Source organism: Ornithorhynchus anatinus, chromosome 3 (genome assembly GCF_004115215.2).
Source record: "Ornithorhynchus anatinus isolate Pmale09 chromosome 3, mOrnAna1.pri.v4, whole genome shotgun sequence".
Taxonomy (NCBI): Eukaryota; Metazoa; Chordata; class Mammalia; order Monotremata; family Ornithorhynchidae; genus Ornithorhynchus; species Ornithorhynchus anatinus.
Genome location: NC_041730.1, coordinates 55,413,663 through 55,427,554, shown reverse-complemented (window position 1 = coordinate 55,427,554; position 13,892 = coordinate 55,413,663).

Below are 13,892 nucleotides of genomic sequence, written 5' to 3'. Positions count from 1 at the left end.
TGGTATCAGGGATGGGGGGCATATTGGGAGTATGGGGGTGGGGAGAAGGTACCATGGGGAGAAGGCACCCAAGTGCACAGTAAAGTGCTGGGAATTTTATTGGTGCTTAATGAATACTAAAATTACTATTATTATTATCATTAGGTAGCTGGGGAGAATACCTAGAAGGAAGTAGAGTCACAGTCCATGGCATTCGAACAATTCATAATCTAAAGTAGAGAGGAAAGACAAATGGAAAAAATCAATAGTTGAATCATTATTGAAATGTTCAACAAGTTCAACTTCAACAATTCAAAAGTCTCAATGTTAGAAATAATATGACAGGGAAAAGTTCAATATAAGAGGTTAAATTTTGACAATTCAAAAGTTTCAGTGCTAGAAAAAATTTGACAGGGCATTATATTATTTTATGGTGGTGAGCAGGAAAGAAGGAATTCAGTTTTCTGGCTCCTGAATATTACAGATGGGCCATTCGGTCACACATATCTGTTTCCTCTCTACATTCTAAATATTAGGAAGGTGAGACTTCCTCCTTATTGAAATGGGGAATGGGGTGGAAGTCCTAGATATCTTTCAGGCCCTCTTGATTCCAGGGAGCCGTTAACCTGATCCGTATATGTTACGTGCTCTTGAGATTCTACACATTCCATACTCCACAAATATGGGAATTAGGACTCATCCTCAGGCAGGCCTTTTACGTAGTAAGAGTAGTAGTAGTAATAGTAGAAATTGTATCACTTATTAAAAGCTCACTGAGTGCATAACACTGTACTAAGCACTGGGAAAGAAATACATAGATGATGATAATGATGACAGTGTTTCTTGAAACACTTACAGTGTGCCAAGCACTGTACATAACACTGGGGTGACTACAAGCAAATCAGGTGAGACCCAATCCCTGTTCCACATAGGGCTCACAGGCTTCATCCCAATTTAACAGATGAGGTAAATGAGGCCCAGACAAGTGAATTGATGTCACACAGCAGACAAGTGACATAGATGAGATTTAGACACAGTCCTGGCCCCCAAGTTAGGGATGGGGTTGGTAATAGACACATAAGGAAAGGTGAATAAAATATACAAAAATAGAATGATGACAAAAATGAAAGGAGCAGGTGGATTTCAGACTACTCCCAATTCAGAACACCAGACCAGAAGTCCCAGCTGAGGCTTCCATGGTGACCCTCCCACTGTGACCAAAGTTGAGAATGCCTCAACACTGTTGCTGTTTGTGTTCTTCCCAACGGAGAACAAGGGCTGATGGGAATCTTGGAGGCATAGGGATGAGGCAGCATCTCTCCCTAATGGTTGGATCCTGGAGATAAGTAGTGTGATTCATACATAAACTGTAATATCAAAACTTCAGTCAGGAATAATAGCGGTTCCTGATGCAGAGCTGGAATGAGCTCTGAGTTTCACCAAGCAACAAAATGATCTTGCCCGCTCAGGACCTTTATTTCCCCATGTTTTAATTGAAGGTTAGCATATAGGAGGACTAATTCTAATTTTAGAAGCACGGGGAGGTTTTCAGGTCCACAGAGTAAATGTCACCCATTAAAAAATAATAATAACTTAAAAAATAAATTGACTTTAATTGGTCAATCTCTGATCTCTGCCTTAATATTTTAGGGTCAGTCAGACCATCTGAGAGTTTTTCAAAACTCAATTACGAACATTTTAAATGACTCAGCTGGCTTGAACAAATGGAATCTAATATCTTTGGCACATGAGCATATTTGATTCGTTTCCCCTTCAGCATTCATAATTCTTATGGATCTGTTCATTCTGACTCCAGCAGCCAGAGGCTCGATTGAAATGGCAAAAAGCAATTTGAGAGAGGAGGGCTTTTCCAGTGGAAGTCCTAGATTAACATGAGCTATTCCAAGATAAAATGAAGAATAAATCGTAATAGATGCCATAGACCCTGGTGGTCAAGTCTGCATCCCAAAATGTTATATCACCGCCAAAGACTTTCTCAGCAGTTACCCACCTCAAGGGAATGAAATGACTCTTTTTTCCCACCAATGAAATGGATCCAGCTAGGGATAGTTGCATTCTGATAGGTTATTTTAATGTAGTTATCTATATGGAATAGCATTTGGTTCTTCTCCTAGCACCCATTCTTTGACTCCAGGAGTTAAGAAAAGATCTGAATATAAATTGAATGGCAGTATCAGGAAAGCATTTGGAGAATCAAATGTTCATCATTTTCTAAAGCAGGATAACCTAAATTAGCAAGAAACGCCAACAGGATTTTGCAGGGAGATAATTCTATATATTTGTGGAAGAAAAAACCTCATTGGGTATAAACACTTGGGTGTATGTATTGCCCTCAATGATGAAGGGCATCATAATCCATGCAATTAGATCTGTGATCTTTGACATTTGATATTTGCCCCACCCCCAACCCTTTAGCACTTATGTACACACCTTTATATTATATAATGTAAATTACTTATTTATTGTATTATTATATTATCATGGTATTATTTATTATATATCATCTCTGTCTCCCCCCAGACTGTAAGCTCATAATGGGTGGGGAACGTATCCATTAATTCCCTCACAAACAATTAGTAGAGTGCTCAACACGAAGTAAGCACTCAATAAATATCATTGACTGATTGATTGATGAAGGGACATCTCAGTGTCTGCAAGAGTCACTACCATGGAGCTACTATGCAGATTATGACTTTTAGTCAAAACCTTGTCTATTGGTTTCATCCTTTTTATAGTATTTATTAAGCACCTACTTTGTGCCAGATACTCTATTAAACATTAAGCACAAATAATAGGATTGGACACAGTCTGTGTCCCACATAGGGCTCACAGTTTTAATTCCCATTTTACAGATGAGGTAATTGAGGCACAAAGTAAAGCGAGTTGTCCAAAATCACACAACAGGCAGATGGCAGAGCCAGGATTAGAATCCAGGTCTTCTGACGCCCAGATCCGTGCATTTTCCACTAGGCTGTGGTGCTTTTCTACTTAAGAATTTAACATTCATTCTTTGAATGTTTTCCCCCTTCATCTGAAACTCAACATACATAAAGTGGTATTTTATTATAACTCTGTCTCACAGAAGCTCCTTAAGAGCAGTTGACCAGTTTTCTCTATTCAAGGAGGCAAGCATCACATTTAAAAATATTTAATTTACATTGGATATGTTTATAAGGTCTTTTGACTGGCAAAACATAATTCCCTCAAACCTAATCCTTCCTTTACATATATAATTGTTCTTTCCTTTTTTTAAGAAGACATGACTGATTGTGAAATTCACCTAAGAGTATTTATGTGGCTAAAGAAGCCAATGCAGAATCCACAGTCTCAGCCACATTATACACAGCATTTTGGAATTTGTGCAGCTCTTATTATGTTCCAGTCACCATGATAGATATATGATAGTCATACCTTGTCTTACATTTGGTATTTTCTTCTGCTCCATCCTAACCTTACTCTTGCTTATCTATGTTTTCATAAAAGTCCGTCAATTGGTGATCCATGACTCCTGGAGTTGCTTCATCTGTCTCATCAATTGTTTGACTGTGGCTGAAAGATACAGTGAAACACATCTCTAAACAATAAGCTGGACAGATTCACTTGACATACAATAAATGACTATATTTATTGAGAACTTATTATTGATTGATTGAGGAAAAAGACTTGGTGCTGATTTTAGAAGAAGGGAGGCTTTGGATAGAGACAGTCTGATCAAGTTTGAAAGAATCCCCAGTGCTGCACATAGCAATGGCAATAATAGTAAATCAGAAAGTAAAATTACTGGGGAACAATGTGGAAGGCACTGTTGAATTTCTAGTAATTTATTTTTTCATTTACTTTGTTACTTGGATATAAATTAATTACCTTCAGTTAATATCATTCATGGCCCCTTGCAATTTTTTTTCCTGTTCCTTGGCTCAGGAAAAACTCCTGGCCCTTGTACAGATATTTTTTTCAAGTCTATTCAATCTTAGGTCATCAGCTCTTTCCAGAGCTTCTGTTGACATTTGCTTAAGCTCCACTTCCATAAGGGCTCATCCTATTCCAGGCCTCATTAGAAACAAAGTTAGTATGCAGTTACACAGTTGAGAAACAGAATTTCACTGGTTAGAACAATCACCATTTAAGCAACAATCATACCATCCGATGAAAAATGGTCTTTTGAATCTGGAAGTCATGACCTCATGAGGAAATGATGATCCCAGTGCTCTTCCCTCACGACTTGTGGGTCCAGTCTCTCATGATCTGGGACCAGTCCCTTCCTCTTGTCCCCTCCCCACCCTCACACACACCCCCTCCCCTGTCCCAACCTGGGGCCAGTAGTCACATAATAATAATTAAGATGGCATTTGTTAAGCTCTTACTATGTGCCAAGCTCTGTTCTAAGCACTGGGGAGAATATAATCAGGTTGTCCCACATGGGGCTCACAGTATTAATCCCAATTTTACAGATGAGCTAACTGAGACACAGAGAAATAAAGTGACTTTCCCAAAGCTGACAAGTGACAGAGCTGGCATTAGAACCCATGTCCTCTGACTCCCAAGCCCGTGCTCTTTCCATCGAGCTACACTGCTTCTCTCATAGGTATTGGCCAGCTCTAGTGGAAAAGGCCAGAGAAGAATCACTCCTTAACATCCTTTCACTGTAAACTCTAGACTCTAGACTATAAACTGTAAGCTCTCTAGGCTATAAACTTTTCTCTAGACTGCAAGCTTCTTAAGGGCTAGTTTGTTAATTCTGTTGTACTGTACTCTCCCAAGCACTTAGTACAGTGCTCAACACATAGTAAGTGCTCAATAAATACTATTGATTGATTGATTTATGGTTTTCACTGAGGTGCTGTAACTCTGATTGGGTCAGGGTGGAGTAACAGGGCAGAGAGCCAGTGGTTACTTTCTAAGATGACTCCGGGCTCACTCTATGCCTCCACTAGGCATAGGCATTTGAAGGCATGCATCTTCCAGTGGGAGAAGTAGGGGGAGGGGCACAAGTGCATTACAGGAATTAGGAAAAGTGGGTGAGCATCAGACAACAGGAATTTGGGAGGGAAATGGAAGAGCTATAGGTAGAGGATGGTAATTAGAGAGGATACATAGTAACTGTGCAGACAGATTTATCAAAGATCATGGAGTCTTAGAGATGCTTGAAAGCATCACAACATTCTATGCTCTGCAGGGCTTTACAGACTTTCGAGTAGATCATGGTATAACTTCTTTAAAAGAAAGATAATGTCTGTTATTTTCCTTGGAGAGTCCCATAGTGTCTAGTATAATTTTCCATCCACAAAGGAGTCTCAGTAAATGCGCAGTGCTTTGCACCTAGTAAGTGCTCAGTAAGTACGATTGAATGAATGAATGAATGATTATCAACTCCTTAGAGCAGTTGGCAAATTGCAATCTCAAAGACTGTTGCTGATATTAATGATTAGCTGATAATGGGAAAACATGGCTCAGTGAAAAGAGCCCAGGCTTGGGAGTCAGAGGTCATGGGTTCGAATCCCAGCTCTGCCACCTATCAGCTTTGCAACTGTGGACAAGTCACTTAACTTCTCTGTGCCTCAGTTACCTCATCTGTAAAATGGGGTTAACTGTGAGCCTCACGTGGGACAACCTGATTACCCTGTCTCTACCCCAGTGCTTAGAACAGTGCTCTGCACATAGTAAGCGCTTAACAGATACCAACATTATTATTATTATTATCAGCTCAAATTTATTTTGATGCCCCTGAAGGATTCTCAGGCAACTCAAGCTTTCAGGTAGATATACAGGCCCGGTTAACTTCTTAACTCAAAACACATAACTTTCACATTTCTTAAATATACTCAGTCCTCAGCCACTGCTTCGTACTCTCTCCCTGTTTCCTCCTACTTTTGCTGATTTGGATCCTCAGGGCAGTTATTTCATGGACCTTAGTCTTTATTCAATTTTGTTTTGCCTTCTAGTCAGGAATCAGGTTTATTGGGATGTGCCATGGACCCCTTGCTTACATCCACCTTCTGCCATAGAGCTCCCTCCCACTCCATATATGCCAGACCACCACTCTCTCCACCTTCAAAGCCTTATTAAGGTTATACCTCCTCTAAAAGGCCTTCTCCAATTAAGCCCTCTTTTCCCTGACTCTGACCCCTGTGCACTTAGATCTGTATCCTTTGGCCAATTAATATTCATCTCACCCTAAGCCCTAGAGCATTTATGTACATATAAGCTATTTATTTATTCATTTACATTAATATCTGTCTTCCCCTCCAAACTGTAAGCTTGTTGAGGTCAGGGAGCATGTCTAACCAACTCAGTTTTACTGTATCAATCAATCAATCATATTTAGGCTTAGGAGAGTACTTAGGAGAGTACACTATATCAGGGGTGGTGGACTCATTCCCTGCCCATAACAAGTTTACAGTCTAGAGGGGAATACAGACATTAATACAAATTATGGATATGTGCGTGAGTGCTGTGGAGCTGAGGGAGAGGAGAATAAAGGGTGTAAATCCAAGTACAAAGGTGACATAGAAGAGAGTGGGAGAAGAGGAATTGAGGGTTTAGTTGGAGAAAGCTTCTTGGAGGGGATATGCTTTTATTAATAAGGGTTAAAGGTGGAGAGAGTGAATTGTTAAGTGATTACAATGTGCCAGGCACCACACTGAGCACTGGGGTAGATGAAAGTTTGTCAGGTTGGGGCTCAAAGTCTTAATCCTCATTTTACAGATAAGGTAACTAAGACATGGAGAAGTTAAGAGACTTACCTTCGGTCACAGTCTACAAGTGGCAGAGCTAGGATTAGAACTCAGGTTCTTTTGAATTTCAGGCCCTTGTCGTATCCACTAGACCATGCTGCTTCTCAGGCTGCTTGTGTAGTTGAAAGAACACAGGTCTGGTAGCCAGGAGACTTAGTTCTAATCTTGGTTCTGTCTGTTGCTTATTGTGTAACTTTGGGTGAGTCAACTTCACTTTTCTGGGGCTCAATTTCCACATCTGTAAAATTAGGGATTAAATACCTGTTCTCTTTCTCTCAAATTGAGAGTCCCATTTGGGTCAAGGCCTGTGTCCAATATATAATGTATCTATACCAGATCTTAGTATAACTAGTAAGCACTTTTATCATTATTAATATTATTTTAAAAGTCTGGGATTGGCAAAGCTCCCTGCCAAAAATCCAAAGGGACAAAAACATCTGAAAAAGCATGGGTTTTTAACAAACATGTTTGGTAAAGCTGGGCTATTCTTATTCATTATTGTGGACTTTATTCATTTAGAAGCAGATTTAAGGGACTGAGGTCTAAGGAATGTTAGTGGTGAAAATCATTTGAGAACATTCAGTTCTTTTAACTTTATTTCTGATTGCGTGTTTGACCTTGAGTAAAACACTTCACCACTCCAACTCATAGCTCTCCTCTATAAAATGAAAATAACACTATTAAGGGGTTGCTAAATGTCTCAAAGATTTTGGATGAAAGGCACTAGAAAACTGAAAATCATAGTTATCAATAATCCCCTTAGAACAAATGTACTAAGACAGATAGGAAATAAGAGTAAATTGCAATAATAGTGTTAAAGTTCTGACAAGCCAAGCTTTTACTGCAGATATATTGATATCTTTTCTTATACAACTGGGTTTTACATTATTTTCTATATAAAATAGCATTGCTGTTTTTAGGCATTCAGTGAAAACAATAACAACCGTATTTCAAGCATTACCATTCTGACTGGTTCAACAGAGTACATTTCAGATGCCATTAATACATGAGACTGAAGGTAAACTGACTTCAGCCACATTAAAGTGCATGAGATTAACTATCTAATTGCTATTCAGAAAGAAAATTGTATATAGACTATGCATTATGATTCATTCTCCATGCATTCTCCGAGCTTTATCACTAAGGATTTGACTTCCAAGTTGTTCAGCTTTCTGGGTTATGATTCTATTTCAAATGGTCACACCTGCTGTAGGCCTATGGCATAACCATCATATATACATAATATATATATATATAGAGAGAGAGAGAGAGAGAGAGAAAGGGAGAGAGATAACATTCAAAGGTGGAATAGGACCATGACCGTGGCCAATATCATAATAAGGGTGACAATATTATTTTGGGGGCAAACGGAGAAATAGGAATACCATCCTAAACTAATACACCTTCTCCTTCCCATTAGGCAATGAAGAGAAGTGAAGGCAAAGGGAGAGAGGGAAGCAAGCAAAGGTAGGAGGAGAGCACTGACTGATTGATTGTGCTACTGTTCAATCAATCAATGGCATTTATTAAGCACCTACAGTGTGCAGAGCACTGTATACTAACACAGCAAAATTGGTAGACATGCTCCCTACCCATAATGAGCAGAGAGTCTAGAAAAATATTACAAATCACAGAATAAACTGAGCACATATGAAAGTATGTTCTTGCCTCCCAATGAAAGTTCAATCATTTAAAGTGAGCAAAAACCGTTGAAGATTTGGGAGAGGCAGACCAGCTGAGCGCAGTCATCCCAACTTTGGAACATAAAACTATTTGCAAATAGATTGATCAAATATGAATAATTTTCACCATTTTATATAAGGAAACTGAGGCAGAGAGAAGTTGAGTGACCTGTTCAGGGTAACAGCATAGGTCAGTGATGGAGCCAGGGCTATAATCCAGATTTCCTGATTACCAGTCATATGCCCTTTCCATTAAGCTATGCTACCCATGTGCATAGCACAGGGCTTAGCACATTGAAAGCATTTAATAATCAATCAGTCAGTCAGTGGCATTTATTGAGTCCTTACCTTTTGCAGAGCATTGTACCAAGCACTTAGTATTAATTTTGGGCAACAGCAAGGCCCAGTGGAAAGAACCTGGGTTTGGGTGTCGGAGCATCTTGGTTCTAATCCAGTACCTGGCACTTGTCTACTGTGTGACGTTGGACGAGTCACTTGATTTATCTGTGCTTCTGTTAACTCATCTTTAAAATGGTAATTAAAACTGTGAGTCCCATGTGGGACATGGCTTGTATTCAACCTGATTATCTTATACCTACCCCAGTGCTCACTTGAGCGCCTGGAACATAGTAAATGCTTAAAAACTACCATTCAAAATAATATTTTAAAATACCATAATCCAAAAGAACAGTATAATGAATGTCATGCAAATACTGTTGTATGATATAAATTTAGGATTGACCAAGCTAGCCTGTAACAAATGGTCAGTCCAATTTAAATGGTTAACAAGAAAGAACAAAAGGCATAAACCTGTGGGCAGGGAATATATCTGTTAACTCTGTGGTGTTGTACTCTCCCAAGTGCTTAGTAAAGTGCTCTGCACATAGTAAATGCTCAAAGAATACCACTGATTTATTGACAAAACATTAGAAAGTTTTGTATTCATGACCTAGATAGCTGAGGTTGTGAATATTTTGTCTAATATTTTAAGGATTCACCTACCAGATGTAGGTATTCATTCTTTCATTAATTCATTCAATTGTATTTATTGAGTGCTTACTGTGTGCAAAACACTGTACTAAGCACTTAGGAGAGTACAATATAACAACAAACAGATACATTCCTGCCCACAGTCTAGAGGGGGAGACAAGCATTGATATAAATTAATAAATAAGTAGATAATTAAATAACAGGTATATACATATGTGCTGTGGCGATGGGAGGGAGGATGAATGAAGGCGCAAGTAAGAGCAGTGCAGAGGGATGTGGGAGGAGAGGAGAAGAAGACTTAGTAAGGGAAGACTTCTTGGGGATGAGCCTTCAGTAAGGCTTTGAAGTGGGGAGAGCAATTATCTATATGATCATTTTACTAAATATTTTCAGAATATTGGCATTAACCTATCAGGTAGGGAGAGTCTTGGTCAAGGGGAGAAACACATCTCTTCTAATGACAATCAACAAAGAAAGCTTAGTTCATTCTATTGCCAGGCCAGTAAAAATTGCTGGTGCAAAACAGGACACAATAAAAATAGGAGGTTGCTATTACAGCTGAACTAAGATAGAGAATGTGAATGTACTAAGGAAGGAAGTAATAGATTAATCTATGTTTAAGGAAAAAGGCTGACAAGTAGAAGGAGTGTAAGGAGAAGTTAGACATTGTATGATTTGTTATGATCCAGTGAACAGCAGATTAATCTCCATCCATCTATCAGGAAGACTGATAGCTCCCTTTTGCTAGTCAATGTTGGGTCCTTTTTCATGTAAGGGTACCTTTGTGATGTGCATTTTATGGCTTTACAACTTCCCAAGGTTACTCTATTTATGGGGGATAATAATTTGCCAATTCAAGCGCTGTTACTTGGCATAGCATTCATTCCCCTCTCCAAACACAAGTAAATATTAATTGTCATATGCAAAGAAAAAGACTGTTGAACATGAAGTCTGCTTCCACTTTCACAGCTCTTTAGAACCTTCCTCACAACACAGAGGTTCCCAGAAAATACCAAGGTTAAAGGTTGAAGAACAAAGCACATAAAATAATCTATAGAGTGTGTCCTTTGGGTCAAGAGAAATCCAGTTTGCCTTGTAAGTCACAGGCATGATCATCAGCTTCTTTCAAGTTCACAGGTTCCTCCAATGCAAGGGATCTGGTATACTTTCTGTGAGAATTGATAGAAACAGATTCTGTGCTTTTCAAATCAATGTTTAGATTTGCACTACTTTCACTAATTGTCTGTTTTTTCTGCATCAAGCTGAGAATACTATTGGCTCTAAGGCCCTCAATCATCTCTCTCCCTCTTACTTACCCAGTGTCTTCTCTCACTACACTCCAGCTCATGGTCTTCCTTGCTCTCAAGGGATCCTACCCACTGAACCTCATTTTGGCCTCCCTTGCCTCTGATCTCTTGCTGAAGCGCTTCTCTCTTCCTGTAACTCCTTTCCACTTTGGGTCTGCCAGACCCCAGCTCTTCTCATCTTCTGAATTCTGAAATGATATCTTCTCTAGTAGAACTTCCTGAATTAATTTCTGTTCTTTCCAAGCTATATCCTCATAGCTGTCACCTCAGTGCACATGCACCAGTTACATGCTTACTACACAATCCCAACACCTGAGAGCACTTCTGTACAGATCTTACATACTCTGTTAACTAGGCACTAACTCATACGTGTATCCACCCCTTTTTCTTCCTCCTATCTGTACATTATAGTCTGTCTTTTGTTCTCTCCTTATTGCTGCCATATCAAGGGACAGAGAAGAAGTGCAGGAGAGGCTCCAAGAAGAGTCGTATCAGTGGAGGGGAGATGGAGAAGCCACATGGGGAGGAGTAGAATCCAGGCTCCCTGGAATGTCCCACCTACTTCTACCCCAGCTTCACCCCCTTGTCACTAGGCCAGCGACCAACTTAATTTAAACCTCTTGGACAGCATATGAGGTGTTGTGGCAGCTTTTTATCCGATTGTCTTTGATGGGCTTTGTAAAGAAACAGTTAAGAGTTCACAATGATGATACTCCTTCATGGAAGCAGCGTTCAGATAATGATAATAATGATAATAATAATAATAATGATGGTATTTGTTAAGTGCTTACTTATGTGCCAATCACTGTTCTAAGGGCTGGGGTCGATACAAGGTAATCAAGTTGTCCCAAGTGGGACTCACAGCATTAATCTTCATTTTACAGATGAGGTAACTGAGGCCCAGAGATGTGAAGTTACTTGCCCAAAGTCACACAGGGGACAAGTGGTGGAGCCGGGATTAGAACCCCCAACCTCTGACTCTCAAGCCAGTGATCTTTCCACTAAACCACACTGCTACCAGTCTGAATCAGTAACCAACTCCATTTGTGAAAATCATTCTTGACAATCGGTAACCCTCACCCAATTCCACCCACCCCATCCAATCACCCTCAATACTCTTATAAATCAATCAATCAGTAGTTTATTGAGTTCTTATTGTGTGTGAAGTACTGTACTAAGTGCTTGGGTGGATGAAATAGAGTTAGTAGGCACAATGCCTTCCCTCAAGGAAACCGGGAGACAGCCACTGAAGTTTAAGGACATGTACATAAGTGCTGTGAGGGTGAAGATGAGTTGAATACACAAGTGCTTAAGGGATGAGGACTTGACTGCATAGGAAATACAGTAGGGGGAAAAATAAGGATGGAGAAATGGTAAATTAATCAGGAAAATTTTCCTGGGAGAGGTGTGAATTTAGTAGGTTCTGGTTGGAAACAATTATACTGAGGGCAGGGAGGCCCATCCCTCCACTTCACCACCCAAGAACAACCCCAGAAGGGGAAACTAGCCAGATGCTCTCTCCATCCCCTGCCACCCACCCCTACATGGAGGGGGAAGAGAGAGGTGCAGCCAAACCTGATAGGGTAACTCTCTGTCCCCACTTACCTGGGTGGGGCTTGGGATTCCAATCAGACTGCTGTCCCGGGCCATGCAAGCTACAACTGATGAAGTCCCAAGGATAAGTGAAGGGTCAGCATGGATGAGACTCAGTGAGGCAGGATGGAATCAAGCAGAGTCAAGGACACCCACTAATGCAGAGGCTGAATAAAGCGGGAGATATATGGATGGAACAAAACATCAGTCAAGGGAGCCTAATTACAGGCAGAGCTAGGGCCCATGCCAGAAAATTGTTATTGGAACCCATCAGAGGACCAGGGTCATGAATGGGCTCCTCTGGGTCTGGGGCAGGTCCACCAACTCCTTAAAGAATGGGGAATCTCTCTCCTCTGGGAAAACTGATGCCCTGGAATGGAAAGAGACCATCCCAGGGACACCTAATGGATTGGGACAGTGCTTGCTGTCAACATCCCTCCACTTCGATTGAGGCGATGGGGCTGAAGCAGTGAATCAGTGATGGCTTCAGTCTGTCAATCAGTCAGTGAGTCAGTCAGTCATATTTTTTGAGCACTTACTCTGTGCAGAGCACTATAGTAAGCGCTGGAGAGAGTACAGTATAACAATATAACAGACACATTCTCTGCCCACAATGAGCTTACAGTCTAGAGGGGGAGACAGACATGAAAATAAATGAATAAAATTACATTATGTAAATAAATATTGAAGGTCTAGGAGACAGGATGAATAAAGTGTAGCTGCGACTATTTCAATATTCCTCCCACTGTGAGTCCAGTGCTGCAGGTGCTACCCATAGCTACATACGTTCATGTCCTTTGTTGACTTTATGGACACAACCGATTTTAGCCATTCTTATATGTTGACCCTGAATTTACAGGCAGTGGCAGCCCTGATCCTGACCTCAGTTTGGGTCATTGATTAATACCAGAAGCTTCTTCTTGTTAATTGAAGTGCAAAAAAAAAATTCCAGTCAATAGAGCCAGCTCATCTCTCATTTCTTCCCTTCAATAGCTCCATCATTTGTAACCTGAGTTGAGGTCTTCAGATATGAAATGGTAAATCCAGAAGATAAGAGAAAAACATTAGGATTGTTTTACCCTAAGAAGGGAAGAATGAGGAGTGAGTCATGCAGGTGGAATCATATATTAATGGAACTGGAAATCATTTATTCTGGAAACCAGTCTGCATTACAACTAACATTACAACTTTGAGAAGCAGCGTGCCTAGTGGATACAGTATGGATCTATGAGTCAGAACGACCTGGATTCTAGTCCTGGCTCAGCCACTTCTCTGCTGTCTTGTCTTGGGGAAATCACTTAACTTCTCACTGTCTCAATTATCTCATTTGTGGAACGTGGACTGCATCCAACCTGATTGCCTTGCATCTACCCCAGCACTTAAAACAGTGCCTGGCACATAGTAACTGCTTAACTAATAGCATAAAAAAAGTATACCTTAATAAATGGATTACAAACTTGGTGGATTGATAAAAACCCAACCAATTCCTGAAAAAAAAACCTCAAATCAGTAAAAATTCATCAATATCAAATAAAAAGGATAACTACCAATTATTCATATGAGTGACTGGTGCCGACCCACTAAAC